This window comes from Oncorhynchus mykiss, chromosome 7 (genome assembly GCF_057628025.1).
Source record: "Oncorhynchus mykiss isolate SJ-2025 chromosome 7, ASM5762802v1, whole genome shotgun sequence".
Classification (NCBI taxonomy): Eukaryota; Metazoa; Chordata; class Actinopteri; order Salmoniformes; family Salmonidae; genus Oncorhynchus; species Oncorhynchus mykiss.
This window is the reverse complement of record NC_143028.1, coordinates 33,797,334-33,811,006: the sequence shown is the minus strand read 5'-3', so window position 1 is coordinate 33,811,006 and position 13,673 is coordinate 33,797,334. Positions and strand designations below refer to the sequence as shown.

At 41.6% G+C, this 13,673-nt stretch overlaps 1 protein-coding gene and 1 long non-coding RNA gene across 2 annotated transcripts in view; one reads left to right on the top strand and one right to left on the bottom strand.

The window, feature by feature from the left end:
- The window catches only part of LOC110527736 (metabotropic glutamate receptor 4), a 336,296-nt gene extending 330,259 nt beyond the window's left edge, over positions 1 to 6,037 (bottom strand). Inside the window, exon 1 of the mRNA XM_021609206.3 lies at positions 5,192 to 6,037. The gene's annotated coding sequence lies outside the window, so the exon portion shown is untranslated. The remainder of the gene's footprint in view (positions 1 to 5,191) is intronic.
- LOC149982517 (uncharacterized) overlaps positions 1 to 13,673 on the top strand; it is a 305,212-nt gene that overhangs the window by 51,159 nt on the left and 240,380 nt on the right. The window lies entirely within an intron of this gene.

The window sequence follows — 13,673 nt, the reverse complement described above, 5'->3', positions numbered from 1 at the left end:
TGATGCAGCGTGGTAAGTGTTCATCATTATTTTAATAAACTGAACACTAAATACAACAAGGACCACAAGAAACAACCGAAACAGCTCCATCAGGTGCAAAACACACTAAACAGAAAATAACTATCCACAACCCATAGTGGGAAAACAGGCTGCCTAAATATGGTTCTCAATCAGAGATCACGATTGACAGCTGCCTCTGATTGGGAACCATACCAGGCCAAAACCAGAAATACAAAACATAGAATGCCCACCCCAACTTACGCCCTGACCAAACTGAAATAGAGACATAAAAAAGGAACTAAGGTCAGGACGTGACAAAAACTGTGCACTCTCCTCAAACAATAGCATTATATTATTTCACTGTAACAACTACTGTAAGTTGGACAGTGCAGTTAGATTAACAAGAATTTAAGCTTTGTATCAAGATCAGATATGTCTATGTCCTGGGAAATGTTCTTGTTAATTACAACCTCACGCTAATCGCATTAGCCTACGTTAGCTCAACCGTCCCGTGGAAGGGACACCGATCCTGAAGAAATTTTAACCGACTTGCCTAGTTAAATAAAGATGAAATAAACTCCATTTAGAGTAACCAGAGACAGGGTGTTTCTCAATATGCACAATATGCATACTAATATGCTCCACACTCATGCTCCAAGTGCATTCTCAGAGGACGTTCTCTTGAGTTCTTGTGAGGATGAGAGTGTGGAGAATGCATAAAACATTACATTTGAGAAGCACTCATACTCCCCCTACTGTATTACCTCACGCTGCTCCTCACCCTACTGTATTGCTGCATCTCCCCATTCACTGAACCTTCTTCCAGTCAGGACAACTTCACCAATAGAGACGAAACAAGAGACACCAAGCAAACGTTTTACTTCATAATTATCAGTTAGATACAGTATATGTGATTCGTTGTAATCGTTAAACAGGCAAAAAATTACCTAAAACTAATGTTATGCAAGGTACAATAGATTTCAATTCAGCTAACATTTTTTTGTGGCTAGTTAGCTAGCCAGTTAGCCCTATTGACAATGGACTTACCCAGTCACTGAACCTTCCTTCTTCTTGCCAGGACAATGTCAATAGAGACCAAATACAAAGCAAACATTTAACTTCATAACTATCAGCTAGCTATGTGTGAATCGGAATAATGTAGCCAACCAGATAGTATAAAAGGCAAAAATGACCTAAAACCAATGTTATCCAAGGTAGATGTCAATTCTTTGTGGCTATCTATAGTATTAGCTAGCCAGTAAGCTCTATAGACTTACTATGGGCTTGCGACCTACACACACTAGAGTGGGTATTGTAGGCAGGTAACCATGGCAAAATTAACATAGCATGTATTTATTACCCAGTTAAAATATTGTAGTCATGCAACATGAGATGGGAATAGGCAACATTTCATTTCGAAGTAGGAGTGCATTTTCTCTCGCTTTAGCTAAGATAATAGCCGCTGTATGTGGTTGAGTCATAATTCTTTGCGTACTGTCCACTGAAGCTTGCATCGATGCATGCTTCAAAATATGAACAAAAGGAGTACGCATTTGAGAAGTGCCCTCTGTGCTCCTTTGATTTGGACTCATTCTACAACCCTCCCGTGCTCCAATTTGCATGCTCGGAGCACAGTAGTATGCATTTTGAGAAACACCCAGGGAGTTAAATGTATGGAGTGATCCACAAATGTGGGAGAGGCCTCTGTCATATTTTCCTGAATGTTCTGTTTGTTTCAATATCTGTGTTTTCGCATCTGCAATGATTGTTTTTTTATTTTATGCTACAAAAGATAAACATACATTTTTCTAAACAAATCTAATATGTGTTTTAATTTATATCAACCCGTTAGTGAGATAGTTGATCAAGTTTACAGTGCATTCTGAAAATATTCAGACCCCTTCACTTTTTCCACTTTTTTTTAACGTTACAGCCTTATTCTAAAATGCATTTAAAAAAAAAAATTTCCTCTCATCAGTCTACATACAATAGACATTTTAGCAACACAACATTTTTTTCCATAACTATTTAGACCCTTTACTCAATACTTGTTGAAGCACCTTTGGCAGCAATTACAGCCTCAAGTAATTGCTTGTAGCATCATTCTTGGGTATGACACTACAAGCTTGGCCCTCCTGTATTAGGGGAGTTTCTCCCATTCTTCTCCGTTGATCCTCACAAGGTCTGTCAGGTTGGATGGGGAGCGTCGCTGCACAGCTATTATAAAGTATCTCCAGAGATGTTTGATCGGGTTCAAGTCCGGGCTCTGGCTGGGACACTCAAGGACATTCAGAGACTTGTCCCGAAGCCACTCCTGCGTGGTCTTGGCTGTGTGCTTAAGGTCGTTGTGCTCTTGGGAAGTGAACCGTCGCACCAGTCTGAGGTCCTGAGCGCTCTGCAGCAGGTTTTCATCAAGGATCCCTCTTTACTTTGCTCCGTTCATCTTTCTGAAAAACATCCTCACAGCATGATGCTGCCACCACGCTTCACCGTAGGGATGGTATTGGCCAGACGTGACGCTTGGCATTCAGGCCAAAGAGTTCAATCTTGGTTTCATCAAACCAGATAATCTTGTTTCTCATGGTCTGTGAGTCCTTTAGGTGCCTTTTGGCAAACTCCAAACGGGCTGTCATCTGTTTTTTACTGAGGAGTCTCTTCTGTCTGGCCACTCTACAATAAAGGCCTGATTGGTGGAGTGCTGCAGAGATGGTTGTCCTTCTGGAATGTTCTCCAATCTCCTCATAGGAACTCTAGAGCTCTGTCAAAGTGACCATTGGGTTCTTGGTCACCTCCCTGACCAAGGCCTTTCTCCCCCAATTGCTCAGTTTGTCCGGGCAGCCAGCTCTAGGAAGAGCCTTAGTGGTTCCAAAGTTCTTCCATTTATGACTGATGGAGGCCACTGTGTTCTTGGGGGCCTTAAATGTTGCAGAAATGTTTTGGTACCCTTCCCCAAATCTGTGCCTTGACACAATCCTGTCTCAGAGCTCTACGGACAATTCCTTTGACCTCATGGCTTGGTTTTTACTTTGACATCCACTGTCAACTGTGGGACCTTATATAGACAGGTGTCTGCCTTTCCAAATCATGTCCAATCAATTGAATTTACCACAGGTGGACTCCAATCAAGTTGTTGAAACATTTCAAGGATGATCAATGGAAACATGATGCACCTGAGCTCAATTTCGTGTCTCATAGCAAAGGGTCTAAATACTTACGTAAATAAGGTTGTGTTTTTAATAACTATGCAAAAAATTTACAAAAACCTGTTTTTGCTTTGTCACTATGGGGTATTGTGTGTGTATTGCTGAGGATTTTTATTTATCCATTTTAGATTAAGGCTGTAATGTAACAAAATGTGGAAAAAGTCAAGGGGTCTGAATACTTTTCGAAGGCACTGTTTATAGTGTAAGTAGTCTTCATCTACAGTATTTTCTTCCCTACTCTGACAGGCAATGTAAATGTAAAATATGAGTGATGTAAAAGTGCTGGATATCATCCTGCAAATGAGCTTCCAACAGAAGTTTGATATCACATTGCAAACCACCATAATGTGACACACTAAGAAATATTCAAATGTCTTTGAACCCTTTTAACTCAAAGGAAGTACACTGAAAGAGAAATGTCCTCTGCTGTAGTTGATTGTTAATTCAAAAACATAGAAAAGTGCAAAATGACAACGGTGTTGATTAAAAACGACAAACAAATACATTGTCAATTGGAGTTAAATGTAAGCAACTCTGAGAGTTTAATATTTAATAAAATTAGTGTTGTTTTAACTCCCAAAATAATATTTTCATAACCATGAAAAACAGCCCCAGACCATTATTCCTCCTCCCCCAAACTTTACAGCTGGCACCATGCATTGGGACAGGTAGAGTACTACTGGCATCTGCCAAACCAGGATTCGTCCTTCAGACTGCCTATTGGTGAAGCACAATTTATCACTCCAGAGAACATATTTGCACTGCTCCAGAGTCCAATGGGGGCTGGCTTTACACCACTCCAGTTGACGCTTGGAATTTGCGCATGGTGATCTTAGGCTTGTGTGCAGCTGCTCGGCTATAGAAACAAACAGTTTTTGTGCCGACGTTGCATCCAGAGGAGGTTTGGAACTCAGTAGTGAGTGTTGCAACCGAGGACAGGCTTCAGTACTTGGCTGTCCAGTTCTGTGAGCTTGTGTGACCTACCACTTTGCAGCCGACTCGTTGTTGCTCCTAGACATTTCCACTTCACAATAACAGCATTTACAGTTGACCGGGGCAGCTCTAGCAGGGCATAAATTTGATGAACTGACTTGTTGGAAAGGTGGCATCCTATGGCGGTGCCACGTTCAAAGTCACTGAGCTATTCAGTAAGGCCATTCTACTTCCAATGTTTGTGTATGGAGATTGCATGGCTGTATGCTGGATTTTGTACACTTGTCAGAAACCGGTGTGGGTGAAATTGCAGAATCCACAAATTTGAAAGGGTGTCCACATACATTTCGTATTGCCAAGAGGATGCCGTACAGCACAGCTGTAGAACATCTACACTGAAAAATAATTCAAACACTGTTTGCGTCCCCGCGGGATCCTGGATGCATATGATCGGGATATAGTGCTCTTTAGAAGGCACCTCACATAGCCTACTGTGCTATTCAAACTCGACTGAATAGAAGAGTCAGCTGCTCATACAATTTCATAGTGGGTCAAAAGTATACACTGATTTGTTATTATTTATCCCACAAAGGGATGCATAAAGCAATGTAATTTATTTTTTTCACATCGTCAACGTTTTTTTTTTTTATCGTTGGCTCTGCAGTCTAGATCATTTCCATGTGGTAGGCTACGGGTGAGGACACAGACCTGCACACACATGCTGCGCCTTTATGTGCATAAAACAATCAATGTTTGCCTACAATGTTCAAGGCGTTGCACTTCTATGGATACATATACACCACATAATAATATTTCGACGTTTATGTGCATTTGTGCCTATATTTAGCAATTTTGTCATTATAGTACAAATCATTACAGAAACTCGCTACAACACTTCCGTTTGTCGAAATTATTGTGTTCAGTTAATTTAATCCAACCACATAGTGTGGGTGTACAATAAATAAGTACATTCACATCAATTCGTATGAATTCCTTTGTCTATCATCTACGTTATCTTTGCATTTCAAAGTTGACCCATTTTAATGGCTACTCACCCCTTTATCCTTCTCTGGTAGAATCTTCTATGTGTGAACTGACCCATATCCAATTCACTAACATGTTGATGTGAGAATAAACAAAAAATGTTGTTCCTGTTGGTAATAGGGTGTAGATTAGGCCACTTGAAGAATGTCCTCCACCTCACTTCCAAAAAACTCCTTCCATCGTTTGAAATATCCCAAAGAAATCCATGCGTTTGCTGTCTCGATTCCAAAGCTGCTCGAGCGCTGTCCAGTGGAAAGTGGAGCTGAAAGTCTGGACTCGCCTAACTTTCGTTGCCTGCTGCTAATTGCCGATAAATCGAATTGACCAGCGGATTTAGTAGCGGTTATGCTACAGTCACTTATTAACTTTAAAGAACATATACTGACATGTCCTAATAATAAAGATGACTGAGAAGCAAACATTGCACGCCCGCGGAATGGAGACAGCACCCTCGAATCGATGGAGTGCACTCAGCGCCCACTGAATTAATTTGATCATAATGCTAAACAGCAAAATGCACATATTATTGTGGTAAAACCATTGTTATCAATTCTGTTTCAATGCCGCTGCTGAGAACGGGATAAAAATCACAAATATTTAACAATCGCACACCAGTTACACCACATGCCAAGAAAGAGTGCGCCATGCACTTAATGGTGCTGATATTCTTTTTGATTTAGGCTACGTAGATTCGACCACCTGCTACATTAGCCTTCACTTCATTTCAGACTTGACGTTCACTGAGTTTAATTGTTTTGGAGTTATGCCCAAATCCTGCAAACGTTGAATATGTATAAGGATATTACTCAAAAGCGGTGTGGCAGACGCAGCGCATCGTCACGCGCAGGAAGCTTTACAATAAACACGTGAGACACAATTGCTTCGCCTGCCTCAATACATATGTTAGATGATCATTTTGGAAAACCTAAATAGACAATTAATCGCTATGTTTTCGACATGCACATTATATTTAGGCTTAAGTCCTAATGTATCAACCGTGCATAAATGTCTTACTAAATTCTGTCGGAAATTGAGATTCTAGGATTTGCGTGCGCCACAAATTATTGGGATTGATCAAACTGTCGCATGCAACATATATACATGTTGCCAATGATACATCAGACCATAATACACCTGCTCTTTCCATGACATAGACTGACCAGGTGAATCCGGTTGAAAGCTATGATCCCGTGTTGATGTCACTTGTTAAATCCACTTCAATCAGTGGATATGAAGGGGATAAAACCGGTTAAAGAAGGATTCTCAAGCCTTGAGACGTTTGGGACATCAAATAAAATAACACAATTGTATTAGTCACATGCGCCGAATACAACAGGTGTAGATTTACAGTGAAATGCTTACGTACGAGCCCATAACCAACAGTACAGTTTCAAAAAATAAGAATATGGGTTAAAAGTAACACGTAATTAAAGAGGAGCATTAAAAAATATATATATATATACAGCGGGGTGCCGGTACAGAGTCATTGTGCCGGGGCACCGGTTAGTTGAGGTAGTATGTGCATGTAGGTAGAGTTGATTAAAGTGACTATACATAGATGACAACAGAGAGTGGCAGTGGTATGGAGACGGGAGGGGGGGCAATGTGAATAGTCTGGGTAGCCATTTGACTAGACATGGATTGTGTATGTGTCACATTCAGAGGGTGAATGGGCAAGACAAACATTTTAAGTGCCTTTAAATGTGGTATGGTAGTAGGTGCCAGGCGCACCGGTTTGAGTGTGTCAAGAACTGCAATGCTGCTGGGTTTATCCCGCTCAATAGTATCAAGAATGGTCCACCACCCAAAGGACATCCAGCCAACTTGACACAACTGAGGGAAGCATTGGAGTCTACATTGGCCAGCATCCCTGTGGAACGCTTTTGACACCTTGTAGAGTCCATGCCTGTCACGTTCGTTATAAGGATCGGACCAAGGCGCAGCGTGGGATGCGTACATACTTATTTATTAAAAGAATGAACACTGAACAAAATAACAAAACGAAACGCTATACAAACGAGTGCTGACAGGCAACTACACATAGACAAGATCCCACAACAGAAAGTGGGAAACAGGGCTGCCTAAATATGATCCCCAATCAGCGACAACGATAAACAGCTGTCTCTGATTGGGAACCATATCAGGCCAACATAGACAAAACCCCTAGACCTACAACAACCCTAGACATACAAAACTCTAGACATACAAAACCCTAGACATACAACACTAGAATACCCACCCTCGTCACTCCCTGACCTAACCAAAATACAGTGGGGCAAAAAAGTATTTTGTCAGCCACCAATTGTAATTTTCATCATAGGTACACTTCAACTATGACAGACAAAACTAGAAAAAAAATCCAGAAAATCACATTGTAGGATTTTTAATGAATTTATTTGCAAATTATGGTGGAAAATAAGCAAGATTTCTGGCTCTCACAGACCTGTAACTTCTTCTTTAAGAGGCTCCTCTGTCCTCCACTCGTTCGTTACCTGTATTAATGGCATCTGTTTGAACTTGTTATCAGTATAAAAGACACCTGTCCACAACCTCAAACAGTCACACTCCAAACTCCACTATGGCCAAGACCAAAGAGCTGTCAAAGGACACCAGAAACAAAATTGTAGACTTGCACTAGGCTGGGAAGACTGAATCTGCAATAGGTAAGCAGCTTGGTTTGAAGAACTCAACTGTGGGAGCAATTATTAGGAAAGGGAAGACATACAAGACCACTGATAATCTCCCTCGATCTGGGGCTCCACGCAAGATCTCACCCCGTGGGGTCAAAATGATCACAAGAACGGTGAGCAAAAATCCCAAAACCACACGAGGGGACCTAGTGAATGACCTGCAGAGAGCTGGGACCAAAGTAACAAAGCCTACCATCAGTAACACACTACGCCGCCAGGGACTCAAATCCTGCAGTGCCAGACGTGTCCCCCTGCTTAAGCCAGTACATGTCCAGGCCCGTCTGAAGTTTGCTAGAGAGCATTTGGATGATCCAGAAGAAGATTGGGAGAATGTCATATGGTCAGATGAAAATATAACTTTTTGGTAAAAACTCGTCGTGTTTGGAGGACAAAGAATGCTGAGTTGCATCCAAAGAACACCATACCTACTGTGAAGCATGGGGGTGGAAACATCGCGCTTTGGGGCTGTTTTTCTGCAAAAGGACCAGGACGACTGATCCGTGTAAAGGAAAGAATGAATGGGGCCATGTATTGTGAGATTTTGAGTGAAAACCTCCTTTCACCAGCAAGGGCATTGAAGATGAAACGTGGCTGGGTCTTTCAGCATGACAATGATCCCAAACACACCGCCCGGGCAACGAAGGAGTGGCTTCGTAAGAAGCATTTCAAGGTCCTGGAGTGGCCTAGCCAGTCTCCAGATCTCAACCCCATAGAAAATCTTTGGAGGGAGTTGAAAGTCTGTGTTGCCCAGCAACAGCCCCAAAACATCACTGCTCTAGAGGAGATCTGCATGGAGGAATGGGCCAAAATACCAGCAACAGTGTGTGAAAACCTTGTGAAGACTTACAGAAAACGTTTGACCTCTGTCATTGCCAACAAAGGGTATATAACAAAGTATTGAGATAAACTTTTGTTATTGACCCAATACTTATTTTCCACCATAATTTGCAAATAAATTCATTAAAAATCCTACAATGTGATTTTCTGGATTTTTTTTCTAATTTTGTCTGTCATAGTTGAAGTGTACCTATGATAAATTACAGGCCTCTCATCTTTTTAAGTGGGAGAACTTGCACAATTGGTGGCTGACTAAATACTTTTTTGCCCCCCTGTATATAGAAAACAGAGATATCTAAGGTCAGGGTGTGACAATGCCCTGACGAACTGAGGCTGTTCTGACGGAAAGGGGGGTGTTTTGTACACTCAGTGTATATTTGTGCTTCGTGAATGAGCGCTACAACCCTGCCTGAGCAGACCTCTTCATGCTTGTGTGACACTTTTGAATGTGGGTTAAAAGAAAAATAAAACTATCTGAGTTTTCGCCCCTGTCTACTAGAGTAATCCTTGCTAGCTAGAGGGAGCGGCACCAGTAGACAGTCCTTCGCTCCCGCCTTCCCTCACCATTTTTAACAAAACTGTGGGAAAACAGTGCTCAACAGGCAGGGCGAAGGACACTGTTTACGGGTCGCACCACCTCCCACGTGTTAGCTAACTAGCTGCTAATTAGTGACACTGTGTGCTAGCTTGCTAGTTAGTTACCCCCCGCACCCCACCTAATGTGTCTGGAGACAACCATGCCCGACAGAACGGGGCAAAGGACCCTGTCTACCGGTCGTCCCGTACACGAGACGGGAGGCTTCGGCGACACTGTGAACTAGCTAGCTTGAAAGTTAGTGACACCATGTGTTAGCTAACTTGATAGTTAGCTAGCTAGCACATGGTGTCGCTCCCGCCTACTGTGTAGCAGAGTTCTCCTTGCTAGCATTGCATGTGTTATCATCGATTTGGCGTACTGGCATAGAGCAGTGGTGTGGAGCTGTTTGCAGAAGTTGCACATTGAGATATTGTTTTGTAGCCTGGAGTCCAGGAAAAATGTGGCCTTTTTATAAATGGATTTCATGCAATTCTACATAATTTTAGATGACTGTAGACTTCCGCAGAATCTCTTTTAATACCTCATAAATTATCAAAATGTCAGGCTGCTTTGACTTTGACAAACTGAGAACCTGAGATGTCTTTAGGCTAGGCCTAGGTGTGCGGAGAAAACATATTGTTCAATATGAGGAGGAAATTATAGTGAAAAAGTTTTCCAGTTTCACTGTCTCACCCAATGATGCGCAGCTCACTCACCTGCCAAAAGCTTATCTCTTTCTTGCTTTACTTTGTAAAACAATGCTGTTCACTCAATAGGCCTATTTGGAAGTTGATAACTTGGCAACATACAGACAGATTAAAATATTATTTTCAGCAGGGTCCATTTGCTTTCCAGACTGTGTTTTCCCACGATTGCATGCGAAATATTGAGTAAGGCCTGTTTTGGCTGCATGTTGTTTACTGACAGATTTGCTGCACGTTCCGGAGGCATGCCTTGTGATTTGGCTACACACAATCCACAGCTAGGCTATTTTTTTAAAATTAGCTATTGATCCTCTGTGGCTAAACTATTGGCTTACTCCTGGTTCAGTATTCTGAATTATTTCTTTCTGAACAGGCAGCAGAGAGCAGCAGCCCCTCCAGCACACTTCCAGCAGCTATTGTTCTATAAGGAAATAAATGATGAAGTGCAATGCTGGAGAGATGAGAGTTGCAGGCGTATGTCTATAACAACAGAGAGGTAGAGAGATCATAGAAAGTGAAACTCATTTTAGTTCTGAGAGATACAGGCGTGCTTCTCTCTCTCGCAACACAGCAATGGCTAAAGCGTTGGTCTATATTTTAAGAATTGATTCATGTTGGGTTGGCAGGGTTTGTGCAACATTGTAGCCTATAGGCTGTTGCACAACATTGTAGCCTGTTGCACAAACCCTGCCGGCCCAACAAGAAAATATTAAATATTAAAATATCAGGCACGTTTTCACATTAGCTAGCTTCCTGCAGGATACCGCTAAAATTAAGCACTGGACACCGGTAGACAGTGTGTTTCGCTCCCGCCTACAGTGCCAGTAGCACAGCTGGGGCGACACCTTGTACTAGCTAGCTTGGTAGTTAGCGACACCACGTGCTTGCTAGTTATCTAGCTAGCACATGGTGTCGTCACTCCCGCCTGCTGAGTACTGGTCCTCCTTAGGACTATCTGACTAAGCTAGCAGACTACGCTCCCGCATGCCGAACACCTGCCCTCGCTGTCTTCAACAGAACTGCGGGAAAACAGTGCCCAACAGGCACTAATCTTATGCCTAACCCTAACCTTAAAATAAGACCAAAAAGTAAATTGTTGTTTTCATGAATTTTCACGATATCCAATTTTGAATGGAAACCATTGTGCCAGTTGTTCACACGCGTATCTACCCTCTCATTGGCTAGAATGGTTCCAACTGAATTTGCTCCCTCCCAACTGCCCAATCGGGTCCAGCTGTGCCGTCATCCCTCAGGGTCTCTATGCTGCTACCTACTAATATGTCATCTCACAGTGCGTCTCTCAGGAAAAGTGAGGGAGTCGAAAGGAGTGGGCTTTTAGAAAGGAACCATATAAAGAGAAGCGGGGGTTTAGAAAGGAACCATTTAAGGAGAAGTGAGGGTTTAGAAAGGAACCATATAAGGAGACGTGGGGGTTTAGAAAGGAACCATATAAGGAGAAGTGAAGGTTTAGAAAGGAACCATATAAGGAGAAATAGGGATTTTGAAAGGAGCCTTTTAACGTCAACGTTAGCTGGCATTTACATTTACGAAAAACGTAACGTTACATACATGGCTACCGGTAGGTAATGTTCAAAGACACAGCTCACAGTGTGTGAATAGACTCTTTTTTTTTCATAACTGAAATTCCTTACAGTCATCTCTACAGACCATGACTAACGTCCAATAACCCAAACGATGTCTTGAGTGGCACCATTTAAAAAAAAACACCTCCTTATATGGTTCCTTTCAAAACGTCCACTCCTTTTGAAACCCCCACTTTTCCTGAGGGTTGACTGGTGTGAGAGATGAGGTCGGGGCTGGACCCTTCTTCAAATGCCTTCCATTTTTTAAGATATTTATTGTCATGGTTAGAGCGGCCACTAGAGTATCTGGACAATATAATTGATAGTCTGTGATCTATCTAACCACAAGGCATTTGATCGTTTTTTTCTAGGGCGGGAACAAAAGGCGGTATTTCCATGTTTTTAAATGTGACGCTTCTCAGCTGACTCAAGCAGGAGCTGCATTGCCAATGCAGTGCTTGCTATATATTGTGTGTGCTGCATTATCCTATTGCTGAAGATGCTGTTCTTTGATCGTGACAAAATGATCAAGCCAAATTAAGGGTTGAAAAAATGTATTTTGACATGGAGATGTTATGATTTTTTTATGCACCACATTTGCCTTCTTTAGAATAAACTATTTTAAGTTTGACCGGATCTAACTTCGCAGGAATTTTCTCTGAATTAATTTTTGCTGATTGTTTGGGGAATTGTTGGTGTGCTCACCTCAGGGCTTGTAAGATGGTCATGTAGATGGGATACAGCTTTGGTCAAATTGAGGTCAAAAGTATACATTTTTTATTTAGCATTTTAGCTAACTCTTTCCTAACCTTAACCTAATTTCCCTAACCTGCTAAGTTAATTATCCTAACCTGCTGCATAAGTTCTCCTGAACCTGCTACAAAAAGTCAATTTTGACAAAAGCTTTATTCCTTCTAGACAAAACCTTGTAAGATGGACCTGATTAAGCCTGTGGCATGCTTCCCAGTCCAAACAGTTTCCGCATATATTATGTCAACATTTGTGACATTTTTGTTAATTTTGCACTTCAGACATTTTTTATCAGTTGTTTGTGATCCGTTTGAGCGGATCACTTTTGTCAAGTCACTGCCTTGCATTCTGGGGGAATAAAATATCAGACTTCCGCCTATATGAACTTTACAAAAATCATGTGATCAAAGGTCATGTTGTTTTGACTGCAGTTGACTGCATTGTGCTAGGTTCTATTGTCAACCAATTATTCGTTATTTTTGTTTAACCCAAGCAAACGTGACCAAAGACACCAATTTGCTTCGATTCATGTGTACCGCAAATATATACAAATAATTGTGATATTTGAAGCTCTCTCTCACTAATTGATTGTAAAATGTACATATAATTTCAGTTTGTGAGTGTGTGATATGGGTGTTGGAGACATGTTTATTTCGACATTATAAAGAATCTTCTATAAACAATGCAACACTGTCATGTTGATCTGTTGTAAAACCACATTAGTGTCCGACTTTTGGCTGTTGCTGATACACTTCCCCTAACTTCACTTCTTAACTTCTTCTCTTTTTCTTGAGGCAAGTCAAAGTTTGGTAGCCGAAGTCTAGGCCCATTTGTTTGTGACTGGACAACAGTACTACTCCTAGGAGGAGTGGGAACTCTGGACGGGATTCTTCAATAAAGTGTTTCTTGTCAAACAACGAAAGATGACAAGTTTTCATGCACATTATTTCACTTAAGAAATACTGCACCAAACATCTTAGATGTAACATTGCACATCTAAGACCTCCTCTTTGATTAATTCTGACCATTTTGAGGAATATAATGTTGCTATGGTGTCACAAGAGGGACAAACAGTAATATTGCAGATTTTTTCTTATTTTTCAATCAAAGTTCTTTTAAGGGTGTATGGGAGGCAAAGGCATTTTCTTTACTTTGCCGAGTTCTGCTAGGAGCTAACTGAACCTTGTATGCGGGTAGCTTTCAGAAGGCAGGCGCTCTGCCGCCCTCACACTTGCCTGGTTTTATGCTGCATTCACAACCAAGTGGGAAGGTAGAAACTACCAGTTGTGAAGTTATGGGTGCATTCACATGCTTTAAACTCGTTGAGAAATGCTGATTGGCAAATGGCAAAC